This window comes from Pristiophorus japonicus, chromosome 3, assembly GCF_044704955.1.
Source record: "Pristiophorus japonicus isolate sPriJap1 chromosome 3, sPriJap1.hap1, whole genome shotgun sequence".
NCBI lineage: Eukaryota > Metazoa > Chordata > Chondrichthyes > Pristiophoridae > Pristiophorus > Pristiophorus japonicus.
In genome coordinates this window covers 31,133,270-31,155,762 of record NC_091979.1, presented here as the reverse complement: position 1 = coordinate 31,155,762, position 22,493 = coordinate 31,133,270, and the positions used below count along the sequence as shown (strand labels likewise).

Sequence of the window (22,493 nt, the reverse complement as noted above, 5' to 3'; positions counted from 1 at the left end):
CTGTTGATGGCCACCTTGGCCATGCCCAGGAGCAGTCCTACGAGAAGGCCTTCCGACCTGCCCGCTCCCCTCCGCACAGGGTACCCAAGGATCAGGAGTGTGGGACTGAAGTGCAACCAGAATTTGAGGAGCAGCCCCTTCAAATATTGGAAGAGGGGCTGCAACCTCGCACATTAACTAAAAACGTGGAACACGGACTCCTCAAGACCGCAGAAATTGCAGGTGGCCTGGGAGCCCGTGAACCGACTTAAAAACATATTGCACGGGACTGCTCCGTGCAACACCCTCCAGGCCAAGACCCCAATAAACAAACGGAGGACTCCCTCATAGAGTGCACTCCATTGGGGACCCCCGCCTCCTCTGGATGGCAAGATGGTGCAACAGCTCTGCAACTACTTTTGTAGACACAGTAATCAAGTGCCTCCTCATTAAAGCGAGGGGTGGGGATCACACTCCAAAAACTTTTCAAATGCACTCTTGTTTTTTTTTTTTTGAGGGCACCAAAAACACAAATTATACAAGTGCCCCCTAACTAAAAGGGGTGCACTAAAACCGACAAACTTAAACAAATTAACTTTTTACATTTGGTTCAAATTAAAACTTGGTTGGTGGGGGTGATGACGCACTCCAGTCCCTCTGGCGCCCACCTCTTGCGGAAGGCTGCGAGTGTACCGGTGGACACTGCACGCTCCATCTCGGATGTAACTGCGGATGACAGGCAGGCAATCGGGCTGAACAACCCTCTCGACCGCACGCTGCCTGGACTGGCTGTTGGCCCCCTTGGCCATGCCCAGGAGCAGTCCTACGATCTGCCCGCTTCTCTCCACACAGGGTGCCCAAAGATCAGGAGTGTGGGATTGAAGTGCAACCATAATTTGAGGAGTAGCCCCTTCAAATAGTGGAATAGGGGCTGCAGCCTCGCACACTCCATAAAAACATGGACCGCAGAAATTGCAGGTGGCCTGGGAGCCCGTGAACCGTCTTAAACATTTATTGCACGGGACTGCTCTGTGCACCAGCCGTCAGGCCAAGTCTCCAATAAATAGTGGGAGGACTCCTGCATAGAGTGCACTCCAGTGGGGACCCCCATCTCCTCCGGACGGCAAGATGGTGCGCCATGGCGTGTCCGAACAGCAGACGAAGATGGCAAGGTGGAGAATGTGCAGGAGCAGCCCATACAGTAAACCCCTCTGCGCAGAACTGAAAGGTACGGAGGGGATTTCCAAGAGGAGGCTCAAGTTGTGAGGTGCCGGCTCCCGAGGGAGGTTTTGGGGCTTGGCTCCAATGAGGAATTCAGTCCAGATGGGGATCAGTTCGGACGGGACTCCAATAGCTCTACCAACCTGCGAGCATGCTCATAGGTGCATACATCGAAACATTCGGCCCTTCGAGCCTGCACCACCATTGAAAATGATCATGGCTGATCATTCACCTCAGTACCCCTTTCCCGCTTTCTCTCCATACCCCTTGATCCCTTTCGCCGTAAGGGCCATGTCGAACTCCCTGTTGAATATATCCAATGAACTGGCATCGATGACTCTATGCGGCAGGGAATTCCACAGATTAATGACTCTGAGTGAAGAAGTTTCTCCTCATCTCAGTCCTAAATGGTCTACCCCTTATCCTAAGACTGTGTCCCCTGGTTCTGGACTTCCCCAACATCGGGAACATTCATCCCGCATCTAACCTGTCCCATCCCGTCAGAATCTTACACGTTTCTATGAGATCCCCTCTCATCCTTCTAAACTCCAGTGTATAAAGGCCGAGTTGATCCAGTCTCTCCTCATATGTCAGTCCAGCCATCCCTGGAATCAGTCTGGTGAACCTTTGCTGCACTCCCTCAATAGCAAGAACATCCTTCCTCAGATTAGGAGACCAAAACTGAACACAATATTCCAGGTGAGGCCTCACCAAGGCCCTGTACAATTGCAGTAAGACCTCCCTGCTCCTATACATAAATCCCCTAGCCATTTGCCTTCTTCACCGCCTGCTGCACCTGCATGCCAACTTTCAATGACTGATGAACCATGACACCCAGGTCTCGTTGCACCTCCGCTTTTCCTAATCTGTCACCATTCAGATAATATTCTGCCTTCGTGTTTTTGCCACCAAAGTGGATAACCTCACATTTATCCACATTATACTGCATCTGCCATGCATTTGCCCACTCTCCTAACCTGTCCAAGTCACCCTGCAGCCTCTTAGCATTCTCCTCACAGCTCACACCACCAACCAGTTTAGTGTCATCTGCAAACTTGGAGATATTACCCTCAATTCCTTCATCCAAATCATTAATGCATATTGTGAAGAGCTGGGGTCTCAGCACTGAGACCTGCGGTACTCCACTCGTTACTGCCTCCCATTCCGAAAAGGACCCATTTATCTCGACTCTCTGTTTCCTGCCTGCCAACCAGTTCTCTGTCCACGCCAGTACATTACCCCAGTACTATGTGCCTTGATCTTGTAATCTTGTACACCAATCTCTTATGTTCTACCTTGTCAAAGGCCTTTTAAAAGTCCAAATACACCACATCCACTGGTTCTCCCTTGTCCATGCTACTCGTTACATCCTCAAAAAATTACAGAAGCTTGGTCAAGGCATGATTTCCCTTTCATAAATCCATGCTGACTTGGATCGATCCTGTCACCGCTTTCCAAATGCGCTGCTATTTCATCCTTAATAATAGATTCCAACATTTTCCCCACTACTGATGTCAGGCTAACTGGTCTATAATTTCCCTTTTTCTCTCTCCCTCCTTTTTTAAAAAGTGGTGTTACATTAGCTACCCTCCAGTCCATAGGAACTGATCCAGAGTCGATAGACTGTTGGAAAATGATCACCAATGCATCCACTATTTCTAGGGCCACATCCTTAAGTACTCTGGACTGCAGACAATCAGGCCCAGAGGATTTGTCGGCCTTCACTTCCATCAATTTCCCCAACACAATTTCCCGCCTAATAAGGATATCCTTCAGTTCCTCCTTCTCACTAGACCCTCGGTCCCCTAGTACATCCGGAAGGTCATTTGTGTCTTCCTTTGTGAAGACAGAACCAAAGTATTTGTTCAATTGGTCTGCCATTTTTTTGTTCCGCATTATTAATTCACCTGAGACTGCAAGGGACCTACGTTTGTCTTCACTAATCTTTTTCTCTTCACATATCTATAGAAGCTTTTGCAGTTCGTTTTTATGTTCCCGGCAAGCTTCCTCTCGTACTCTATTTTCCCCCTCTTAATTAAACCCTTTGTCCTCCTCTGCTGAATTCTAAATTTCTCCCAGTCCTCAGGTTTGCTGCTTTTTCTGGCCAATTTATATGCCTCTTCCTTTGATCTAACACTATCCTTAATTTCCCTTGTTAGCCACGGTTGAGCCACCTTCCTTGTTTTATTTTAATTTTTACTCCAGATCAGGATGTGCAACTGTTGAAGTTCATCCATGTGATCTATAAATATTTGCCATTGCCTATCCACCGTCAACCCTTTAAGTATCATTTGCCAGTCTATTCTAGCCAATTCACACCTCATGCCGTCAAAGTTAGCTTTCCTTAAGTTTCGGACCCTAGTTTCTGAATTAACTGTGTCACTTTCCATATTAATAAAGAATTCTACCATATTATGGTCACTCTTCCCCAAGGGGCCTCGCACAACAAAATTGCTAATTAGTCCCTTCTCATTACACATCGCCCAGTCTAGGATGGCCAACTCTCGAGTTGGTTCCCCAACATATTGTTCAAGAAAACCATCCCTAATACATTACATTGCAGTATGAATGTTTTTCAAGGTAAATGTTTGCTACGTTTAAAGATTGCGGTTGTTTTCCTGATCTGTATCAGAACATTTAAGTACGAATAGAGTTATCTGGGTTTCAGGTAGTTCTTGGGACTCATTTTAATGAATGAGATCGTGTCCTACCTTACTTTACTGCTCAACAACATCATGCAGTAGTCGGTCAAAAGCATGTCGATCGGGATGTCCCGTGCAGGCCGCTCACCAGTTGTTGCGGCTAAAAGAGAGAGAGTGGCCCGCAGCAAATCTAAAGGCAATGCGTACCGGAAGAAAAACATTGGAGGGAACATTGATCACAAACAATATGTCAACCGGCAAAGCTAAACTTTTAAGGTCGTAGCACAGTGTTGGTGCTGCGGAACCTGGATACTTCTGGACCGCCCCACCCCGACCCCCTTGAAGGTTCTGACACGCGCTGAGTTGCAGATCCACAGATGTTGTCCACTTTCCATCACCCTGCCGAGGTGGGCATTGGTCAGATGGTGAGTGTCAGGGACATCACGACACGACCAATCCTGATTCTATCACTTTCAACTAGATAGCGATCAGAACCAGGAGCCTGGCTTATTTATTTCATTTAGTCCACCCCCTCCCCCCTCTGTTATGTCTTTAATACTCTTAGGAGTGACTCCACGAGGTCTTGTATTGCACTTGAGCTGTTGTGACCCAAGTCCCATTTATTGTAACTCCAGAGTGAGGCACAAGCATGGTGGGCAGCCTTTTATACCGGGCCCTGCATACCTATGCAGGTGACCCTCATGTCTCCCACTGCAGTGCTCTCTGGTGGCACGCCTTATGTGACTAGCATTAGTATACATGGTCTACATACATGACACCATCCAAGCCTGAATCAAAGCAATTGCAGTATCTCCGTCACCGCCCCATAGGGCTGTAATTTCGGTCGAGTTTCACTCATCTATGTGTGGATGTAAGGCTCTGTGAATGTTCTGTGAGTGGTGTGCTCCTTATTCACTGTTACACGATTCAAATTGGGTGTGAGGAATTTTATAACCTTGTTTTTCTCCAGTTGAGCATTGAGTCGCAATGTCTCTTTTGATTGCTTTAACTAAAGGGTGACAATTTATGTGTGCAATAAATTAGAGACTGGTTCCTTCTCGTGCTTCAGAACAGATTTTATTGGCAATATATTTGAACATTATTTTTTATATATAATGCACACAAAGCTGCAGTTTGAATTTGGAGAAACACAGTTTAAAAATAAAAATAAATACACAGTATATTATCACATTGAAATACATTCAAGTGCTTTGCGCAATGAATTATTTTGGAGTGCTCTGACTGTTGTTACATAAGCAAGCACAGCTGTCATTTTGTAGCAGCAACATTCCACAAATGGCAGTATGACAGCAGTCTGCACTTGTGTTTTGCTCCATAATCTCAACTCTATTTCATGACAATTCAAAAAAGGGCAGGGAGGGGAACAGTCACCAAGCAGGAGTTGGGTTTTGGTGACTGAAAGCTTGGTCGTGTCGCGGTGACATGTGGCAACGTCTCTGCCCTTCACTGAAAGGGGAGGGAGGCTGCAAAGCCTACTTCGAATCCACTGGGTTTCGGCCGGGTCCATGGTCCGGTACACCAGGGAGGGGAATGCCGGCCTGCCTGTTGGCGGCCCGGCCGAACCCGTGGCCGCCATTGTCAGGCCGACTGCAGAGTCGGCCGGCAATTAAAATAAAATGGCGGCCGCGGCAGTGCGTCCTCCCCTTTAAGGGCGGACACGGTGCCCAGCCATTGGCAGCTTCCCGACTCACAAAGTCGGCTGTGGCACCGACTGGCTGCCCTCCCTCAGGGAAAATTCCCTCACGGAGCGGAAAGGGGTCATCACCGGGCAGAAACCTGTTTCTGCCACACCCAGCCAGGGGGCAATTCCGCATGGATCGGAGCATCCGCCTGCCCCGGTCAGAAAGGCCTTACTGTCCCATTACTGTCTCTTAAAGAAGGGGGTGATTTCCCCCCCCGCTTTGTTCAGTCTCTCCAGCCTCTTCCGCCATTCAGTTAGATCATGGATGATCTGCATCTCAACTCCATTTACCTGCCTTGGTTTCACACACCTTAATCATTATAGGCAGTCCCTCGAAATCGAGGAAGACTTGCTTCCACTGTTCTCAGGTGACGGAACAGTCCAATACGGGAATTACAGTCTCTGTCACAGGTGGGTCAGAGAGTCGTTGAAGGAAAGGGTGGGTGGGGAGTCTGGTTAGCCGTTCGCTCCTTCCGCTGTCTGCGCTTGATTTCTGCATGCTCCCAGCGACGAGACTCGAGGTGCTCAGTGCCCTCCCGGATGCTCTTCCTCCACTTAGGGCGGACTTTGGCCAGGGACTCCCAGGTTACGGTGGGGATGTTGCACTTTATCCCTTAATACCCCTAACTAACAATCAATCAATCTCAGTTTTGAAAGTTTTGATTTACCCCCAGTCTCAATAGCTTTTTGGGGGAGAGAGTTCCAGATTTCCATGACCCTTTTTTATGAAGAAGTGCTTCCTGACATCACCCCAGAACAACCTAGTGTTAATTTTAAGGTCATGCCTCCTTATTCTGGACTCTCCCACCAGAGGAAACATTTTCTCTCTAACTACGCAGATCAAGTGCTTTAATCATCTTAAGCACTTCAATTAGCTCACCTCTTAATTGCCTTCCCCTCCCCTTCTCTCCAGCCCACAAAATATTAAAAAAGAAAGAATGATTAAAAAAGACAGATGGCAATTTGACGGAGGCTGGGAAACAGAGACTGCCGAATTATTTTTATCAGCTTGGCTCAGCTGTTTGCATTCATGCCTCAGAATCAGGTTGTGGATTTTGTGCCGGGGTTTGAGCTGATAATCCAGGCTGATATTCCAATGCAGTATCGAGGGAGTACCGAAACAGATGTTGAACCGAGATGTGGCCTGCCTTCTATTAGCTGAGCTGAATAATGAAAAAATCCTTTGGTGCTACCTAAACCGGCACAGGGCGCAGTCCCAGTGGCCTAGTCAAGTCACCATCATCATAGGCAGTCCCTCGAAATCGAGGAAGACTTGCTTCCACTCTTAAAATGAGTCCTTAGGTGGCTGAACAGTCCAATATGGGAACCACAGTCCCTGTCACAGGTGGGACAGACAGTCGTTGAGGGAAAGGGTGGGTGGGACAGGTTTGCCGCATGCTCTTTCCGCTGCCTGCGCTTGATTTCTGCATGCTCTCTGTGATGAGACTTGAGGTGCTCACCTTGTCAAATACTCCCTCAACCAATACCACAAATTAATTTGTCGTTTATGTGATATTGGTGCCATAGAATGGCTGTTCCATTTACCTACATAGTAGCCCTTGCACCGCACAAGCGCGCCGAGATGTTTATAATAACTTGATAAGGTGCTATGTAACATAGGATTACAAAGTATATATGGCACAGAAACAGGCCATTCGGTACAACCAGTCCATGCTGGCGTTTATGCTTCACTCGAGCCTCCTCCCGTCTTTCTTCATCTAAATCTAACCATCATCGTAATAGACAGTCTCTCGGAGTCAAATATGACTTGATTCCACTCTAAAAGTGAGTTCTCAGGTGACTGAGGAGTTCAATGCGGGATCTACAGTCTCTGTCACAGGTGGGACAGACAGTGGTTGAAGGAAAGGGTGGGAGGGCAGCCTGATGGACGCATGCTCCTTCCACTGTCGACGCTTGATTTCTGCTTGTTCTTGGCGATGGGACTCGAGGTGCTCAGCGCCCTCACGGATGCTCTTCCTGCACTTTGGGCTGTCGTGGGCCAGGGATTCCCAGGCATCGGTGGAGCAGTTGCACTTTATCAAGGAGGCTTTGAGGGTGTCTGTTATATATGTGGATTTGTATTTACTCTGTACAGCCACCACAGGGCTTATTCCCCATCTAGCTCGTTGGCCACGAAGTATTAGTCGAGTCACTCCACAAAAGTTTCCCAATCATCTCCCTCCGAAAATTTCTCCAGGATGCCCACTGCTCTCTGCATCTTTGGGTTCGCTATCTGTATCTCGTCGCCAGTTGTTGTGTATGGAGAAAGAGTCAGACTGAACATTGTGAGCTCAAAATAAAGTGTGACTTTAGGCTTTTATTGCAGGTCTCCAGAGTGCCTCTCCAACCTGTGAAGCCTCCTGAAATACCAGTGCTCCCAAGGGATTATGGGATCCCTTGGGCCTCCGGGGAATGACCCCTCTGGTGGCTGTACAGAGTAAATACAAGTCTACATATATAACAGTGTCCTTGAAGCATTTCCTCTGCCCACCTGGGGCTCGCTTGCCGTGTCGAAGCTCCGCGTAGAGCGCTTGCTTTGGGAGTCTCATGTTGGGCATGCGGACAATGTGGCCTGCCCAATGGAGCTGATTGAGCATGGTCAATGCTTCGATGCTGGGGATGTTGGCCTGAGCGAGGACACTGATCCTATTGGTGCGCCTATCCTGCCATTGGATTTGTAGGATCTTGCGGAGGCAGCGCTGGTGGTACTTCCCCAGCGTTTTGAAGTGCCCGCTGTACATAGTCCACGTCTCTGAGCCATCTTGGAGGGCGGGTAATACTACTGCCCTGTAGACCATGAGCTTGGTGCCAGGTTTGAGGTCCTGGTCTTCAAGCACTCTCTTCCTCAGGCGACCGAAGGCTGCACTGGTGCACTGGAGACAGTGTTGAACCTTGTTGTCTGCTCTTGCTGACAATTGGCTCCCGAGGTATAGAAAATTATATCCAAGGCCGCGCCGTGGATCTTGGTAATCTAATAGGATTACACAAGATACGTAAGCACTTGTATTTTCTTTTCCATTTGTTCTTTTTGGATTCCTTTTCTTTACATATTTGTAATTCTTGAGAGAGATCTGTAACTACGTGAGCAGAATAAATCAGCTTTTCAAATCAACTTGCAGAAGTAGACAGCTGGAATTAAAATGTTTTGTCATTTTAAATAAACATTCCTGGCACTGACACTTTTTTGAAATATGTCTTGCCGAATTGTACTCCAGTCCTTTATTACAAAGCCATTGAGCAGATCATTATGTGATGTTTTGAAATAAATTGCATCATTATTTTGCAATAATAAAATCTCGAATAGGTCGAGTCTGTCACATTCATTATCAGTTGATTGGCTGGCGTAATGCACCTTGTAATGAAGTATTAAAGTCTTCAGGAACCAGGGCTGACCCAAACTGAGAAACTTCTGTGATCTGATTCTGGCAGCTTTTCACTGCTCCCTCAGTCCTGCACTGGAATGTCAGCCTACATTTCTGAGCTCGAATCTCTGGAGTGGGACTCATGTCCATGACCTTCTGAGTCAGAGGCGCGAGTGCTACCTACTGAGTCACGGCTGGCACTCAGATAGCACGTATCGGTATCCCTATCGGGCTCTTGCCAGTGTGCATCAGTGTGCACCATTGGTGTCCTGGGGCTGCAGATAAATTAACGGCAGTTTGCATCACAGTCACTGGTAGCACACTTTCAGTATACAGCAGCATCCTTGATGATTTGATGGCACTACACAGTCGTATCCTGGTGCTCTAGGGTTCATATGTATCTGTGTCTGTGACCTATTGAGTCAGTGCTGTAACACCTCACAGTCAGTGGTGATATAGCAGCAGCAAATTCCAGTCTCCTTGCTTGGTTATTCAGTTTGTATGACAGTACCAGCGAAACTTAAAGGGCACTGATGAATGCCATCTTATGATCTAATGTCAGTATGCATCACCATGACTGCAGGTCAGATCATGACCTCCAGTTTCAAGCCGCAAGAAGACCTGTATCATGGCTTCTTCCTATGTCGATGCCTGAGTGAACCTGAATGCTCATATCTGTTGCCAAATTCAGAGGAGAATATGCGGGAATGTGTTGTGAAAAATGTAATTCATTCGCGTTAGCATGTTCACGGCTGCAGAAGTTGCACAGCATAAGACTACGTCAACTAACTACCCCAGCAGAGAAATAAAATAAGCTCTGCGCTTACTACAATGATCACTTTAAAGTACGCAATATTGGAGAGCCCACTACTGTCATCATCATCGTCATAGGCAGTCCCTCGGAATAGAAACATAGAAACATAGAAAATAGGTGCAGGAGTAGGCCATTCGGCCCTTCTAGCCTGCACCGCCATTCAATGAGTTCATGGCTGAACATTCAACTTCAGTACCCCATTCCTGCTTTCTCGCCATACCCCTTGATCCCCCTAGTAGTAAGGACTTCATCTAACTCCTTTTTGAATATATTTAGTGAATTGGCCTCAACAACTTTCTGTGGTAGAGAATTCCACAGGTTCACCACTCTCTGGGTGAAGAAGTTCCTCCGCATCTCAGTCCTAAATGGCTTACCCCTTATCCTTAGATTGTGACCTCTGGTTCTGGACTTCCCCAACATTGGGAACATTCTTCCTGCATCTAACCTGTCTAACCCCATCAGAATTTTAAATGTTTCTATGAGGTCCCCTCTCATTCTTCTGAACTCCAGTGAATACAAGCCCAGTTGATCCAGTCTTTCTTGATAGGTCAGTCCCGCCATCCTGGGAATCAGTCTGGTGAACCTTCGCTGCACTCCCTCAATAGCAAGAATGTCCTTCCTCAGGTTAGGAGAGCAAAACTGTACACAATACTCCAGGTGTGGCCTCACCAATGCCCTGTACAACTGTAGCAACACCTCCCTGCCCCTGTACTCAAATCCCCTAGCTATGAAGGCCAACATGCCATTTGCTTTCTTAACCGCCTGCTGCACCTGCATGCCAACCTTCAATGACTGATGTACCATGACACCCAGGTCTCTTTGCACCTCCCCTTTTCCTAATCTGTCACCATTCAGATAATAGTCTGTCTCTCTGTTTTTACCACCAAAGTGGATAACCTCACATTTATCCACATTATACTTCATCTGCCATGCATTTGCCCACTCACCTAACCTATCCAAGTCGCTCTGCAGCCTCACAGCATCCTCCTCGCAGCTCACACTGCCACCCAACTTAGTGTCATCCGCAAATTTGGAGATACTACATTTAATCCCCTCATCTAAATCATTAATGTACAGTGTAAACAGCTGGGGCCCCAGCACAAAACCTTGCGGTACCCCACTAGTCACTGCCTGCCATTCTGAAAAGTCCCCATTTACTCCTACTCTTTGCTTCCTGTCTGCCAACCAGTTCTCAATCCATGTCAGCACACTACCCCCAATCCCATGTGCTCTAACTTTGCACATCAATCTCTTGTGTGGGACCTTGTCGAACGCCTTCTGAAAGTCCAAATCACATACCACATCAACTGGTTCTCCCTTGTCCACTCTACTGGAAACATCCTCAAAAAATTCCAGAAGATTTGTCAAGCATGATTTCCCTTTCACAAATCCATGCTGACTTGGACCTATCATGTCACCTCTTTCCAAATGCACTGCTATGACATCCTTAATAATTGATTCCATCATTTTACCCACTACCGATGTCAGGCTGACCGGTCTATAATTCCCTGTTTTCTCTCTCCCTCCTTTTTTAAAAAATGGGGTTACATTGGCTACCCTCCACTCTATAGGAACTGATCCAGAGTCAATGGAATGTTGGAAAATGACTGTCAATGCATCCACTATTTCCAAGGCCACCTCCTTAAGCACTCTGGGATGCAGTCCATCAGGCCCTGGGGATTTATCGGCCTTCAATCCCATCAATTTCCCCAACACAATTTCCCGGCTAATAAGGATTTCCCTCAGTTCCTCCTCTTTACTAGACCCCCCGAACCCTTTTATAACCGGAAGGTTGTTTGTGTCCTCCTTCGTGAATACCGAACCAAAGTACTTGTTCAATTGGTCCGCCATTTCTTTGTTCCCCGTTATGACTTCCCCTGATTCTGACTGCAGGGGACCTACGTTTGTCTTTACTAACCTTTTTCTCTTTACATATGTATAGAAAGTTTTGCAATCCGTCTTAATGTTCCCTGCAAGCTTCTTCTCATACTCCATTTTCCCTGCCCTAATCAAACCCTTTGTCCTCCTCTGCTGAGTTCTAAATTTCTCCCAGTCCCCAGGTTCGCTGCTATTTCTGGCCAATTTGTATGCCACTTCCTTGGCTTTAATACTATCCCTGATTTCACTTGATAGCCACGGTTGAGCCACCTTCCCTTTTTTATTTTTATGCCAGACAGGAATGTACAATTGTTGTAGTTCATCCATGCGGTCTCTAAATGTCTGCCATTGCCCATCCACATCCTTAAGTATCATTCGCCAATCCATCCCAGCCAATTCACGCCTCATACCTTCAAAGTTACCCTTCTTTAAGTTCTGGACCATGGTCTCTGAATTAACGGTTTCATTCTCCATCCTAATGCAGAATTCCACCATTTTATGGTCACTCTTCCCCAAGGGGCCTCGCACAACGAGATTGCTAATTAATCCTCTCTCATTACATAACACCCAGTCTAAGATGGCCTCCCCCCTAGTTGGTTCCTCGACATATTGGTCTAAAAAACCATCCCTTATGCACTCCAGGAAATCCTCCTCCACCGTATAGCTTCCAGTTTGGTTAGCCCAATCTATGTGCATATTAAAGTCACCCATTATAACTGCTGCACCTTTATTGCTTGCTTCCACTCTAAAAATAAGTCCTTAGGTGGCTGAACATTCCAATACGAGAGCCACAGTCCCCGTCACAGGTGGGACAGATAGTCGTTGAGGGAAAGGGTGGGTGGGACTGGTTTGCTGCATGCTCTTTCCGCTGCTTGCGCTTGATTTCTGCATGCTCTTGGAGATGGGACTCGAGGTGCTCAGCGCCCTCCCGGATGCATTTCCTCCACTTAGGGCGGTCTTTGGTCAGGGACTTCCAGGTGTCAGTGAGGATGTTGCAATTTATCAGGGAGGCTTTGAGGGTGTCCTTGTAATGTTTCCTCTGCCCGCCTTTGGCTCATTTGCCGTGAAGGAGTTCCGAGTAGAGCGTTTGCTTTGGGAGTTTCTTGTCTGGCATGCGAACAATGTAGCCTGCCCAATGGAGCTGATCAAGTGTAGTCAGTACTTCGATGCTGGGGATGTTGGCCTGGTCGAGGACGCTAATGTTGATGCGTCTGTCCTCCCAGGGGATTTGTAGGATCTTGCGGAGACATCATTGGTGGTATTTCTCCAGCGACTTGAAGTGTCGACTGTACATGGTCCATGTCTCTGAGCCATATAGGAGGGCAGGTATTACTGCAGCCCTCAACAACAACACCAGAACACTGTGGATGACCAGGTGAAGCACAGGTGGCCTGAAGTCGTTACCTTGTCAGATATATCCCTATCATCTTGGACTGAAACTATTGTGTCACGGCTAAGTGCATTTGAGTGTGACTTGACACAAAAGCAACAATTAATTTGAAATGTGTGAGATGTTTTTTTTAATTTGTTGTATTGTGTTTCTGGTGTTTTGGGGGGTTATTCTCAATGGGCCCAAATCTGCCCAGGAGTTGCTCCTTTTTTTTGGAGCAGTTTGTTTTTTCTGGAATATCTTAAAAATCCCCATTCTGGCCATTTGCGCCAGTGTAAGTGAGTTAGTTAGGATTTTTATTTTTATTTTTATTTTTTCCAAAAGGGGGCGTTACCAGCCACCTATACCTTTTTTGGCCATTTAAGCAAGTTTGGACAGCTAATAATTGCTCCAAACTAACTTAGGCCAGCATTATGGCCACTTGTGGCCACACAGAAAACCCTTGCGGAGAGTTAAGAAATCAGTGCAGGTAAGTACTTTCTAAACAAAGCACAAAAATAAGCATTCAATCACAATAAAAAAAACAAGAAAGTTGAGGATCTGCACCTAGCACCAAGACTTACAAAGCACTAAACAAAGTACAAAAAGTAATAAGCAATTAATTAACAAATAAAAACTAGAAGGGTCCTTGTACCTAAAGCACCAAGACCAAAGTAATAAGCAATCAATCAATCACAAATAAAAAATAGAAGTCCTACCAAAACACGGCCCGGGAAGGCAGTGGGCCGCCAATGCGGGAGCCCATTCGGCCAGGGATAGTGGCGGCACGCTTTGACCTCTCCCACACAGCCTGCAGCACACTCTCACCGATTCTGGGGGCGAGGAGCTACTGCGCATGCACGCACATTCTAGCGCGCATGTGCAGAGGTCCCGGCACTGTTTTCAGCGCTGGGACCTGGTTCCATCCCTAAATCCAGTGGCCATGTTACGCCACCATCGAGGCGAGGCTGGGGAGTGGCCAAACTCGGCCGGAAAATTTTTGGAGCACTTCGAGGCGGACAAAAGCGACGCAGCTCTGGTGAGTGCGGCAGAAATCTGTACTGGCCAAATTCTACACCATAGATAGTAATGGGAGCTCGTACAAACGGAACTCAACATTATTATCAATGAGAATATTACATTGTGAGTGGTGGTCCAGGCCCACGTGATCCCAGGTTGTGCTTGCATTCCTGGAATGTGTGAGCCCATACTCTGGGCTGTGAATGGAGGCCTCAGACCGCAAGTATACGTTCCTCTGGGACCACCATATACTTTTGTAAAAAATATTTTGGTTGGAGGCATCTGCCCTCAGGAAGCCTCCGATCACAATTTTTGTGCCATTGTAAATTGGCGGCTGCCCATTTTACATCTCTCCCAAAATGAGATGCCGACTCCAATTGAAATTGAGCTCCATTAACTTTGGACTCAGGTTCTGGTCTATAAACAGACAGGGGTAGATTTTGGCTTTGGCTGCTGGTGTAAAGCGGGAGGTACATGGTCTCCATTCGTAGCCCAGCATATGTGCCCTCACATCCCCAGGAACGTAAGTGCAAGCTGGGATCACATGGGCCTGGACCACCAATCACAATGTAATATTCTCATTGATAATAATGGTGAGTTCCGTTTGTACGAGCTCCCATTACTATCAATAAAAATACCCCCCAAAATACAGAAACACAACACAATAAATTTTAAAAATCTCACATAGTTCAAGTTAATTGAAATTGAATTGAATTAAATGTTTTAGACAAAAACACATTGAATTTTTTTAAATATATGTTTTAATAGGGGAAAAATAAACTTACCTTAATGGGCAGGGGTTTTATTACAAAAATTAGTGATAACATTTAATTTTTCTATCTTTCAAAACTCTGACGCTGGTAAAAGTTGGCTATATGCCTGCTTTTACTAGGTGTAAGTGTTTGAAGGACATTGGCTGGGCAGGAGTTGGTCCAATAGCCCAAATCTCTGCGCATCACCCGGGTTTGCATGCGAGCTGTCAAAAGACATTTTCACAGTTCGCAAATGTCAGTTCTCGGCGCATGCACATTGCGCGCCAAGAATCGGCATTTGCGAGGTCTCTTCAGGTGCGTGCGCAGTTCGTATACATCCAGTAAGGCCGCAATTAATGGCCTAATATTGCACAAAGCCAAAATCTATCCCATTGTATGATAGAAACATAGAAACATAGAAAATAGGTGCAGGAGTAGGCCATTCGGCCCTTCGAGCCTACACCACCATTCAATAAGATCATGGCTGATCATTCACCTCAGTACCCCTTTCCCCACATATCCCTTGATCCCTTTAACCGTAAGGGCCATATCTAACTCCCTCTTGAATATATCCAATGAACTGTCATCAACAACTCTCTGCTGTAGGGAATTCCACAGGTTCACCACTCTGAGTGAAGAAGTTTCTCCTCATCTCAGTCCTAAATGGCTTACCCCTTATCCTTAGACTATGTCCCCTGGTCTTCCCCAACATCGGGAACATTCTTCCTGCATCTAACCTGTCCAGTCCCGTCAGAATTTTATATGTTTCTATGAGATCCCCTCTCATCCTTCTAAACTCCAGTGAATCCAGTTGATCCAGTCTCTCCTCATATGTCAGTCCTGCCATCCCAGGAATCAGTCTGGTGAACCTTCGCTGCACTCCCTCAATAGCAAGAACGTCCTTCCTCAGATTAGGAGACCAAAACTGAACACAATATTCCAGGTGAGGTCTCACTAAGGCCCTGTACAACTGCAGTAAGACCTCCCTGCTCCTATACTCAAATCTCCTAGCTATGAAGGCCAGCATGCCATTTGCCTTCTTCACCGCCTGCTGAACCTGCATGCCAACTTTCAACTATCCCTCCAGGACTATTTCCCACTGTGATTGATTTCAGTTTAAGTGGAATATAACTGCAGTCTCTGTGGAGTTTTGTTCTGTCCGACTTTAAGCTCTGATACTGCACGCTCTGCTCTAACTAACAATTGGTACGAGTAAGATTTCATTTTTATTCATTATTGCAATTACAGATGAGTTGCCTTTTAAAACAAAACTATTAACATTGGAACATAGCATTGGAGGACCAAAATTTTACAAGCCAGTATCCGATAATAACTTATTTTCACCAAGAGAATAATCTCGAGCAGTTGGAGATTCAGTACGCATCTTTGTTCTAGTTATAGCTCAATTTAACAAATGATAGAAATGGGTTGATTACTCGTGTAACAGTTATGCGCTCACCGAATGAAGGTCTCCTCCAAACACAATTGCACATGTGGGACACCTCAATCTGCCTCAAACACATTGGGAGAATTCAGAAATGCAGTGTGCGCTCCCCATATGCCTTCCTTCTCAATGCCTATCTATATCTCCCTTCCCAGTGGAAGTACATCAGCACTTTTTCAGCTGCTGTGCTAAACTTCGATTCCCCAGATCCCCCAAAAAGACTTCATGCGTGTGAGGAGAAACTCTTGCCTCAGAGAATCTAGGTTACCATAGTGAATAATCGTTTTCCCTATTCAAGTTCAGATCTTTTGCCCATCTGTTACAATTTTAAAAGGGGTGCAGGAACAAAGAAACCTGGGATTGTACGTACACATGACGGTGGAAGAAGTTGAGAAGGTTGTTATGGAAACTGTTAGCTTAAGTGTTCTGTTGTTCACTCGCGTAGTAATGAGTTCAATTTTCCGACTTTAATTATTTTATTCTTCAGCTTCAGTATAAATACTAAAAAGAATAAAATATTATTCTTTACAATTTATAAGTGGAGTATAGTTAGAGATAGATCTCGCAAACCTAGGCATGGGTCATAAGAACATAAGAAATAGGAGCAGGAGTAGGCCATTTGGCCCCTCGAGCCTGTTCCGCCATTAAATAAGATCATGGCTGATCTGATCTTGGCCTCAACTCCACTTCCCTGCCCACTTGCCATAGTCCTTGACTCCTTTATCTTTCAAAAAGCTGTCTATCTCCACCTTAAATATATTCAGTGACCCAGCCTCCATAGCTCTCTGGGGCAAAGAATTCCACAGGTTCACGACCCTCAGAGAAGAAATTCCTCCTCATTTCCATTTTAAATGGGCGACCCCTTATTCTGAGACTATACCCCCTAGTTCTAGATTCCTCCATGAGAGGGGCACCATTGTTTAAGAAGGGAGAAAGGGATAGACTGAGTAATTACAGGCCAGTTAGCCTAATCTCAGTTGTGGGAAAATTATTGGAAAAAGTCCTGAAGGACAGGATAAATCTACATTTAGAAAGACACGGGTTAATCAGGGACAGTCAGCATGGATTTTTTAAAGGAAGGTCGTGTCTGACTAACTTGATTGAATTTTTCGAGGAGGTAACTAGGAGGGTCGATGAGGGCAGTGCATATGGTGTGTATATGGACTTTAGCAAGGCTTTCAGTAAGGTCCCACATGGCAGAATGGTCATGAAAGTAAAAGCCCAAGGATCCAGGGGAAAGTGGCAAGTTGGATCAGAGGCAGGAAGCAAAGGGTAATGGTTGACGGTTGTTTTTGTGACTGGAAGGATGTTTCCAGTGGGGTTCCGCAGGGCTCAGTGCTTGCTTTTTATGTTATACATCAATGATCTAGACTTGAATATAGAGGTCTGATTAAGAAGTTTGCAGATGATACAAAAGTTGACTGTGTGGTTGATAATGAAGAAGAAAGCTGCAGACTGCAGGAAGATATCAATCAACTGGTCAGGTGGGTAGAACAGTGGCAAATGGAATTCAATCCAGAGAAGTGTGAGGTAATGCATTTTGAGAGGGCTAACAAGGAAAGGGAATACACATTAAATGGTAGGACATTCAGAAGTGTAGAGGAACAAAGGGACCTTGGAGTGCATGTCCACAGATTTCTGAGATAGCAGGCCAACTGGATAAGGTGTTTAAAAAGGCATACGGAATGCTTGCCTTTATTAGCCGAGACATAGAATATAAGAGCAGGTGGGTTATGCTTGAATTGTATAAAACACTGGTTATTCCACAGCTGGAGTGCTGCGTGCAATTCTGGTCACCGCATTACAGGAAGGATGTGATTGCACTGGAGAGGATAGAGAGGAGATTTACAAGGATGTTGCTGGGAGTGGAGAATCTTAGCTATGAGGACAGATTGGATAGGCTGGATTTGTTTTCCTTGGAACAGAGGAGGCTGAGAGGAGACCTCATTGAGGTGTATAAAATTATGAGGGGCCGAGTTATAGTGGATAGAAAGGGCCGATTTCCCTTAGCAGAGGGGTCAATAACCAGGGGGCATGAATTTAAAGTAATTGGTAGAAGGTTTAGAGGGGATTTGAGGGGCAATTTCTTCATGCAGAGGACTTTGGTGGTCTGGAACTCATTGCCTGAAAAGGTGATGGAGACAGAAACCCTCACCACATTTAAAAAGTACTTGGATGTGCACTTGAAATGTCGTAACCTGCAGGGTTATGGACCTAGAGCTGGAAAGTGGGATTAGGCTGGATAGCGGGATTAGGCTGGATAGCCTCTTGTTGGCCGGTGCGGACACGATGGCCGAAATGGCCTCCCTCCGTGCTGTAAACCTCCATGATTCTATGATTCTATTCTCTGCATTTACCCTATCAAGGCCCCTCAGAATCTTATACTTTTCAGTAATATCACCTCTCAGTCTTCTAAACTCCAGTGAGTATAGGCCCAAGCAGCTCAACCCTTCTTCATATAACAGCCCCTTCATCTCAGGAATCAACATTGTGAACCTTCTCTGACCTGCCTCCAATGCAAATATATCCTTCCTTAAATAAAGAGACCAAAACTGCATGCAGTACTCTAGGTGTGGCCTCACCAATACCCTGTACAGTTGTAGCAGGACTTCCTTACTTTTATACTCCATCCCCCTTGCAATAAAGGCCAACATTCCATTTGCCTTCCTGATTACTTGCTGTACTTTCATGCTAACTTTTTGAGTTTCATGTACAAAGACCCCCAGATCCCTCTGTACCGCAGCATTTTGTAATCTCTTCCCATTTAAATAATGTTCTTTCTGTGTTGCTTGAACAAAGGAAAAAGCTTATATTTATGCACTATTTTCTTATCAAATTGGAGCTAGCATTGCCTACTATGGCAGTCTCTGGCATAGTCCAAAGTAACAAGTCTACATTTACTTGAACTTACATCAACAATGTTAGAAGCACGTAAAAACACGGTGGCCTTGCTGCAGTGACCATAAACCTTCTAGGCTAGAATTTCTCATCTTACCATGACATTTCTAATCTAAGCATTCTATTCTGAAAATACCCAAGGCCAGTTGGTTGCGAACACCATCTGTTGCTAAGTAAAATCTGTGTTTCTTTCTCTCCCTGTCTCTCTCTCCAATGATACCAACCACAAATTTCCCTATTTCAAATGAACTAAACCTGAACACCTTTCAGAAGCTGAACTAACCCAGTTCTGTATGCCAACAGAAACCATATTGGATCATTGGCTTGATAAATGGAGGCATAGGGTGTGAAATTTCCCCTTTTTAGAGGCACGTTAGCACCTCCAGGGGGCGTTAACGGTAGGGAGGTGAATTTTTGTCCGGGGATGGGGGTGCTACTCGCTCCTGGGAGTTTGCGAATGCGTTGCCACGGCAATGAGCGGTGATCCCCTCACCACCCTATGCCGACCCCTTACCACCCTGCGGTGGAAAATTCCTTGCAGGCCACGAGGCTGGCTGACATCTGCTCTCGGGGTGTTACTTAAATGGGAGGGTGCCAGCGCCCCACGCCGCCATGTTTCCTGGCTCCAGGATGGCGGCCCTAGAGTGGTCCAGGCTGCCATCGTGCTGGGTTGCAGGCCTGGTCCCACGCTGCCCTAGCGCCATCAAAGGCCTCCCAGAATGCGCAGCGGCCCTCCCCTTTAAGGGGCATTGAAGCGCTTTAGTGCTACATGGAGCATCCGTGTAGCGCTTCCCTCCCCGCTCCTGTAGCGCCCCGGAAGCCGCCCCCTAAGGAAGTTGAGCGCGCAAGATTACACTCCATTTCCTTTGAGGGGCAGTAAGCCCAATTCAGCAGCTAGGGTGAGACTTCCGCGCTGGGCGCAGAAAGTTCCGGCCCCAGCTGGTTACCGCACCCAATCGGGACGTAGGGCAATTTCACCCCCATAGAGTACAAAAGCAAGGAAGTTATGTAAAATCTTTAAAAATAACTGGTTAGGCCCCAGCTGGAGTGTTGTGTCCAATTCTAGGCACCACAATTTAGGAATGATCTCAGGATCTTAGAGAGGGTGCAGAGGAAATTTACTAAAATGGTTCCCGGGATGAGGGACATCTGTTATGTGGAGAGACTGGAAAAATATGAAAACATAGAAATCTACAGCGCAGAAGGAGGCCATTTCGACCCATCGTGTCCGCGCCGGCCGACAAAGAGCCACACAGCCCTCGGTCAGCAGCCCTGAAGGTTACATATAATCCTATGAACAATGAACAATGGCGGAAAGGTAAAGAGCACCCAGCCCAACCAGTCCGCCCCACGCAACTGCGACACCCCTTGCACCGAAACATTCTACACTCCACCCCAATCGGAGCCATGTGATCCCCTGGGAGGCAAAAACCAGATAAAAACTCAGGCCAATTGGAGGAAAAAAATCTGGAAAAATTCCTCTCCGACCCATCCAGGCGATCAAAACTAGTCCAGGTGATCACCCTGGCCGTATTCGATTCACTGCAGTACTTATCATCGCATCTGCCCCAGCCAACAAGAGATTATCCAGTCTAATCCCAATTACCAGCTCTAGGTCCGTAACCCTGCAGGTTATGGCACTTCAAGTGCCCATCCAAGCACCTTTGAAATGTGGTGAGTGTTTCTGCATCCACCACCCTTCCAGGCAATGATCCAGAATCTCTGCGTGAAGAAACATAGAAACATAGAAAATAGGAGCAGTAGTAGGCCATTCGGCCCTTCGAATTTGCACCGCCATTCAATATGATCATGGCTGATCCTCTATCTCAACACCATATTTCCGCTTTTTCCCCATACTTATTGATGTCTTTTGTTTTTGAAATTTAACTATCTCCCTCTTAAATATATTCAGTGACTTGGCCTCCACAGCCATCTGTGATAGAGAATTCCACAAGTTCACCACTCTGAGTGAGAAAATGTCCCCTCAGCTCGGTCCTAAATTTCCTACCCCGTATCCTGTGACTGTGACCCCTTATCAAGTCTCCACTTAAATCTCCTCTGAACCTTCCACCACCTTTGAGCAGAGACGGTTAAGGGGAGATTTAATAGAAATATTTAAAATCATGAAGGGACTTGATGGAGGTTTGATAAGGTGAAACTATTTCCAGTAGCAGAAGGGTTGGTAACCAGGGAACACAGATTTAAGGTCATTGCCAAAAGAACCTGAGGTGAGATGAGAATTTTTGTTCGCAGTGATTTGTTATGATCTGGAATGCACTGCCAAAAAAGGTGGAGGTAACACATTCAATAGTAACTTTCATAAGGGAAAAAACTTGAAGGGTGGAAAATTGCAGGCTATGGGCAAAGGGCAGGGGAATAGGATTAATTGTATAGCTCATTCAATGAGCCGGCACAGGCATGATGGGCCGAATGTCTCCCTTCTGTGCTATATCATTCTATGATTCTAAGATGTGTGCTATTGAATTAACTACTTCAATGAAAATAAAAGATGGGAGGAACATCCCAAGTATTCACAGAGGAAAACACAGAAATGACAAGATATTTTAATTGTAACATCACTGCCTCAAGCAGAGGTTTATTCCTCAAGTATAGAAACATAGAAACATAGAAAATAGGTGCAGGAGTAGGCCATTCGGCCCTTTGAGCCTGCACCGCTATTCAATGAGTTCATGGCTGAACATGCAACTTCTCCAATAGACTCCTCCAATAGACTCAAATCCAAACTTCCTACTGATTCATCCTGATAGATGAGTCCTTTATTTGGAAAATCCTTCCTCTTCTTAGGCAGTCCCCCAGAGTTGAGGATGACTTGCTTCCACAGTAAAATGAGTTCTAAGGTGACTGATGAGACCAATGCGGGATCTACAGTCCTTGTCACAGGGGGGCAGGTGGTGTTTGGAGGGACGGGTGGGCGGGGTGCTTGATTTGTCGTACGCTCCTTCCGTTGTTTGTGCTTGGCTTCCGTATGCTCCCGGCAAAGAGTCTCGAAGTGCTCGGCGCCTTCTCGAATGCTTTTCCTCCACTTTGAGCGGTCTTGGGCCAGGGATTCCCAAGAGTCGGTGGGGATGTTACATCTTTTCAAGGAGTCTTTGAGGGTGTCCTTGAGGCATTTTCTCTGCCTTCCTGGGGCTCGCCTGCCGTGACGTAGCTGGGAGTAGATCGCTTGTTTTGGGAATCTAGTATCGGGCATGTGGACAATGTGGCCCATCCATCAGTCAATGCCTCGATGCTGGGGATGTTGGCCTGAGAGAGAACGCTGACGTTGATGCGCCTGTCCTGCCAATGAATTAGCAGGATTTTGCGGAGGCAACGTTGGTGGTACTTCTTCAGTGCTTTGAGGTGCCTGCTGTACATCGTTTGTAATAATTTGGAAAATAGTAGAGTTAGATTT

The 22,493-nt window shown here is 46.3% G+C and overlaps 1 protein-coding gene across 1 annotated transcript in view; it reads left to right on the top strand.

Annotated features, from left to right (window-relative positions):
* The window catches only part of LOC139253715 (contactin-associated protein-like 5), a 1,602,302-nt gene that overhangs the window by 699,320 nt on the left and 880,489 nt on the right, over positions 1-22,493 (top strand). The window lies entirely within an intron of this gene.